This window comes from Poecilia reticulata, chromosome 7 (genome assembly GCF_904066995.2).
Source record: "Poecilia reticulata chromosome 7, P_reticulata-male-v2, whole genome shotgun sequence".
In the NCBI taxonomy this organism is placed as follows: Eukaryota; Metazoa; Chordata; class Actinopteri; order Cyprinodontiformes; family Poeciliidae; genus Poecilia; species Poecilia reticulata.
This window is the reverse complement of record NC_088836.1, coordinates 25,999,674-26,006,070: the sequence shown is the minus strand read 5'-3', so window position 1 is coordinate 26,006,070 and position 6,397 is coordinate 25,999,674. Positions and strand designations below refer to the sequence as shown.

General features: G+C 40.6%; 1 long non-coding RNA gene across 2 annotated transcripts; it reads left to right on the top strand.

Annotated features, from left to right (window-relative positions):
- LOC145552277 (uncharacterized) lies at positions 1 to 6,157 on the top strand. 2 transcript variants are annotated; one of them, XR_014088266.1, is made up of 4 exons: positions 1 to 1,408; positions 2,231 to 2,354; positions 2,435 to 2,704; positions 6,014 to 6,157. It is a non-coding gene; the product is annotated as an uncharacterized LOC145552277 (long non-coding RNA). The 2 variants fall into 2 exon arrangements; XR_014088265.1 differs by lacking the exon at positions 2,435 to 2,704 and having other exon boundaries at positions 698 to 1,408.
- The last annotated feature ends 240 nt before the right edge of the window (positions 6,158 to 6,397 follow it).

Below are 6,397 nucleotides of genomic sequence, written 5' to 3'. Positions count from 1 at the left end.
ACTCCTTCACCATTCCCTGTGCTGTTTTATAACTGAACAGAATTTAACTTTGTTTTGAAGAGAACTAGATTGGACATCTTTAAATTAGGTTATGTTTATGTTTGAGGCATGTGCTGGTAATATTTAGGTGCAGGATAATAAACCTGGAGCCTAATCTAGTGGTATTACTACTCTTTATGTAAAACGTCTTCGTGGTTGATCTGCAACATTTCCAGTTTTCTGATACTTGCAAGTAAGTTTTGCCACAGTGTCGTGTGTGATGCTCGTTCCATGTTTTCTGTTAAAGTTTCGTGCAACCATGCAACTGCTTCCCGATCCAGCCATCAGTATCATTTGAATTCTTTGCTCTTTTTTCAAACGCATCTTCTTGGGTGTCTGAAATATAAAAGAAATACATTCTCCTATGTTTGAAAATTTATGGCCCACCCTGTATATTGGACTCGTCCTTTACAGTCCATCAGGGGAACCTGATGATGCTTGATTTTGTGAATTGGGAGTGGGATCAAACTGCTAACCGTCTGGTTGGAGTAGAACCACGCCGCAGGCGAAGCAGCGAACCTGAGCTCATTCCTCATCGAAAGCCGAACACCTGTTCTGCAGTGAATTATGGAGACATTCTTCATGCACATACTCTGCTGCTGCTGCATTTGAGCCTTGGACACCATGCATCACAGAGCCACTGAATGCATTTTTTTGACTTAATGTCAAAAATTTGTATTTTAATACTTTTTACACATTGTTTTTCATTGAAGCAGGATACAATGAAAGGTTTAGACAAAGTCAACCATTAATTTAAGTGAACATAGTTTTTTAAACTTGAGGACCCAACTTTCTGTTGCCACCATGTACAGCATGGTGAAAACAAATCTTCAAAGATATGTTTTTACAAAAACCAGCAGGAAAGATGTAGCAGCATCTTATGTCACCCTGAATGTACAAAACAAATTGGTGTCATAGTTTGGGTTGTTAAAGGAGAATGACAGTGGCGATTTATTTTTTTTTTTTTTTACAAAAAACTTAGAAAAAGGAAGGCAACCAGAGAGACAAAGCATACTGCTGTGAGAATGTGACACAAATTTTGTCACCTCTCCCTAAAATCTAAACGTTGGTCATTAGGATAATTATTTAAACACCCTTCAAATCTGCCAAGTATGTTTATATGAAGCAGGGTTTTATTTCAACATTATCATTTATGTGAAGTTTGTCCAAATTTGCTTATTTATTTTCTGAATTGATTCTGTTTGGTAAAAAAGTTGTTTTTCCAGACATTTTTATTCGCGTATTGAGTTCCGTTGCTCTGCTCTTGGCGGTTGATGGTTACTATAGCAACCGGTAACCGACAGCTCCGCCCCCTTTTTCTGTTGTTCCGTAACTGGCATTTTATTAGGATCTGCTCCGTGTTTTCTGTGTAAGTATTATGTTTTAGCATACATTTTAGACAAATTTAATCATATCCAGTGTTTTTACATGTTTTGTATATGCTTTTATCTGTTATCATTATTAATGTTTTGTATTTTCGCTGTGTTTAATTTTGCAACCATTAACCGCAGCTATGCTAACTGCTGCTAACAGCTCATTGAGTTGTAATTTAAGGGCTATTTATTATATTTAATGTGGTGGAAGCTGCTGGACTGATGTTAACCATCAACTGGATTCCCTCTTTTGTTGGGAATGTTTTAATTTTGATCCGTTATGTTTCAGTTATTATTATTATTAATTATGTAAATGTTAAATACCAGAATACAATCACAATCAGCTGCTGCTTTTTCTGTTTCTGTCTGTAACTGTGAGTTAGAAGCTGCTGGACTGATTTTAACCACCAGCTTGATTTCCTCTTTTGTTTGAATAAATACAGAGAACTTGGAGCTGAGACGAGCTGATGAAACCTTAAAACTTAATTTTCACGTGTAACATACCTGCAATAAATAACACAAAGTAAATAGAAACTGAAGCCTTTCATCATGATCGTATTGTCTGAAATTCATGTGTTTATATATACATGGTGACTAAATCAAGGTTATTAATGAATATATGTGACAAACTGAGGAGTGTAGCTGCTGTAGAGCAATAATAGGAAGTGTGCTTTTCTGTTTATGAAAGTGATGAGCGTGAAGCAGACACACTTAAGAGATGTTGAGCAGAATTGAGTCTGCCAATCACAAACAGGAGGACAATCTTGTGGGGCATGTAAGCCCTCTCAAACAAATTAATGGCTTTTCATGGTGATCAGCGCGACGGTAGCTGATTCCCTGATGCCAGCCCATCAAATCCTCACTCATCCATGCTATTCCCAGTTCTCCAAGGCGCTTTGCTGCTCTGTCTCTTCAGACAAAGGAGGAGACATAAATGTGGAGGTGAGTCTGAGGAGGGAAGGAATTAAAACAATGTCTTTCTGTTGCTGCCACTTTAAAAATACATTGAATCTTTTCCTCAGAAGGATCCAGCAGCTTGAATATATCTGCCACGAAACGGGAGGAACAAAATGTAATTGGAAAGCAGGAAGTGGATTGAGAGAAAGTTTGGCACAGGCACAGAGGATATGAAGTAGCCTTAATTAATTCAGCTTAAGAGTCTGTGATGCTTGAATGACTTCCTGTTCCAGCTGCTGCGTCTGCCTGGATCACAGATGAACTCACTTTTAATAACAGGGCGGAAACTTATCTCATCAGCTCAGCAGAAACGACGGGATTGTCACGGTCTTTTGGTTTGCTACATTTATATATTTACATTATCTCTGATTTAACAGTGCAGGATTTTATCACGTTATAGAGATGAACATCATGCTTTTATTTGGGGTAGACCAACACAAAATGGGGCATCAGTGTGAAGTGGAAGGGAAATGATGCATTGTTTTTTCTTTTTTTTTTTTTACAGAAAAAGTCAGTATAGTGTGGTTTGCATTTCAGTTTGGGTCTTTTGCCTTTTGTATGTAAACATATTAATATTAACATATTTCCCACCAAATTATTCCTTTGTAGCACTTGCTGTGATGCATTATGCTACGATAAAGAACGTGTTCATTTAATTTTTTTGCACAAAATTATTCTCAGATAATCAGAGTTCAGTCTGATCACTTCTGCCTTTTTTGAGCTGCTTTAGGACGTCTTGTCACTTTAAATCCATATAAGCTGCCTCTCCCCCTCCCCCCCAACTCGATGTTTACGCTCATATAAAAATTATTGATAACAGATGAGAAATTCTACAACTGTACACCTTTGAAAAGCAGAAGTGGAGCCTCCTGCAAAACCAGTAAAATTCAGAAAGTGGTTTTTGAATGGTAAGTCAACAAAAAAAAAACAATGTACTTTTCTAGTATCCAGTGTAGTGACCTGTATGTAGTAAAACCAGCTGGCCAAATATACTGGAGATCTGCTTGGGTTGCTAGGTAACGGCGGAGTGTGACTAAACAATCACCAAAAAACATGAACTTACTGCTAAAAGAAAAAAATGGTCTGCATATTTTTTAAGTGATTGGGCTGTTTGTAGAAGCATTTGAGATACAAATAGAAGTATAAAAATGAAAATTTTGTGTAATAGGTTTGATCTAAGAGTCGCTGTCCTGCTTGAAGACCGGTAAGGGTTAATGGTTTCCTGGAAGAAAACCATTAACAGGTTTTCTTTCAGGATTACTCCTCATTTATCCATCCATCCATCCATCCATCCATTTTCTTCCGCTTATCCGGGGTCGGGTCGCGGGGGCAGCAGCTTCAGAAGGGAGGCCCACCAAGCACCACCAAAATTAAATGCCTTTTAAGCACAACTGGATTTTATTCAGGAGTATCAGAGTAAAGAGGACTAAACACGTATGCAATCCACACTTTTTAGATTTTTTGTAACCCTGCTGGCTGCGCAATAAACGGTAGCCGGAGCATTTTCTATTGTTCCACTCCCCCGCCCTCCTTTAGCATCATTAATTCACCCAGTCAATAAAGATTGTATGATTCACCCAGAAATGTATTCAACAGCCCACATCCCTCACCTGTTTGTCCCTGGGGACGCTGGAGCATGGACACATTCAGTCCATGATGCATTATTAAGAGAAAACACAAAATCCAATTAATTCCACTTTATCCCTCCATCTCTCCCCCTTAGCAAGCCTCCATCCCCAGAGCATCTCACCTAATGTGATCCCCAATGCCCATCTACCTCTAAATGTGAGCTTTTACAGCCACAAGCTGGGGGATTTTTTTTCCTAAGAGCTGAGCTTTTATTTACCAGATTAATAAAATAAATGCAGCTCCTTCTTGAGACTGCAGGAGCTGCAGGGAGTGTGAGCAGAGTTTCTGTGTGCACACGAGGGTTTTCACAAACCAGGCTGCTGCTGCTGCTTCTTCTCTTCCTGTCAGCACAGGCGTATAATAAACAACATCTTTCCCACCCAGGTGTTTTCAGACATCTGCGAGCTGTGACTCCTCTCCTCCCACACACTCCCACTGTTTCGCTGCAGGCACAGCCGAATCAATACGTCATTAGCCAGTCTCTCTGCTCGCCCCGTGGTCTACATCCCACTCCACTCTTACTCCATTCCACCTCGCAGTTCACACTATTTCACGCCGCTTTTCCCCTCCCTTCACCGCTCCTCTCATCGTCCACCGACCCCCTCTTTTCCACTCTCCAGCCTTGCTTCTGGCCTATTGTGTGTTTCTGTGCAATGCCGATGTGGAAGGGAGAGGGAGGAAAGAGGGATAAGGATGATAGAAGAGGGTTAAAGGTGTAAGAGAGGGATTTGAGCCAGAAGCATGAAGGAGGGGGAGGAGGCTGTTGAGGGCGAGATGTGAGGGTGAAATGATTGTTGTAGTGGCTGGATCCCTGAAGGAGTGAGTGGTGGCAGGAACGACAGCCCCATTACTTCCTGGTAGCGGTGGCAGCTCCTCGGGGCTGCTGGGTAAACAGAGAGACTGTACAGGTGTCAACACGGCCAGGTAGCGACATCACTCACCGGGAGCAGTCAAACGAGTTAATGAGCATCGGCGAGTCAGGCCGGCCGCAGGCCAGCTACAATAATATCGAATGTGTTAATAATGGAGGGCAGAAGGTAACATAAGCCAGTAAATAAAGAGTGTAGGGATATATATGAATGTGATAATGTCAATAAAACTGGAAATCAATGCAGTTATTTCCATAAATGGCTCACTGATTGCCTTGAACCTTTCAGGGGGTGAGCTTCCAAAATGACTCCCAAGAGTGCTTCACAGACTCACCCAGAAGGTCACAGAAGAACCAAAAACATCTGAAAACCTCAGGCTTCTCCTGCTTCAGTTAAAGTCCGAGTTCGTGATTCAATAATAAGGAGATGCTGCGTAAAAATGACATCAGGGAGAGTTTCCAGGCCAAAATCACAGCTGACTGAAAGTAACACATTTACCAAGAAATGGATCAATAATCCCAGAGGTTTATAATCTATGCTGACATCATTCATGCATCCTTTTTTACCGTTGTATCCATGAAGTTCTGGTCCAGTTTGTTGGCTGTCCAGGCAGTTTCTCTAACCTTCAGTCACTTCTTTTTCCATAACCAAACTTTCCTCAAAATGACCAATTACCACCAAAATAATCTTCCTCATTTGAGAATAACTTGAATGACTTGTCCTTCCTGTGCTCCTGCATCTATCCAGAAATGACCTAAATTGTCACTATGATTCGTCAAATTGATTGGTTGTTTCAATTTAACAGTTTCTGTCCTTTGTTGTGCTACAGCAGAGAAAATACTGAAATGATTGACCTGAAAGCATAATAAAGAAACATTCAAATATTTATGACTGACACATTTAAATTATTTGAGATCGATTTATTTATCTTCGTGTTGCTTTTTTAAATCTATTTGAAGTAACAAAAATGAATTTATCGTTATCTATTAATTGAATTGTGTCTCCAAAAACAACATGAAGTCTTGCATCTTAATCTCTGCATCTTTTCTATTTCCTTTCCTCTATATTCATTCGTTCACAACCCAATCCGCCCATTCAGATATAAATGTAAATGTTTACTCCAGATTCCTCTTTCTCTCTCTTCAGAGAGGGGAGGGCCGAAGGAGAAGGTGATTAAAACACGGACGCCTTGCAGCGATTTGAAACCAGTTCAGAGACGCACCGCAGGCACAACGAGAGCAGAAAAAGAAAAAGAAACATGAGTGAAATAAAAACAATACATGAGGACCACTGTTAAATTCAGACTTCTTTCTCAGTCACCTCCTGATAGCTGAGGCTCCAAGAGGAATAATGAAACGTGTGAGGCTGCAGCAGGTCTCCAAAAACAAGAGTGGAACTAGGTTTTAGCTTCGGTGCCATGCTTGCTGCATAGAGAGGCGTTGGCAACGCCAGGGAGGGTGCAGATGGAGGAGTCACCTTGAGGCAGAAGAGGGGAAGGCGGAGGAACGGCACGTAATGCCAATATATTAG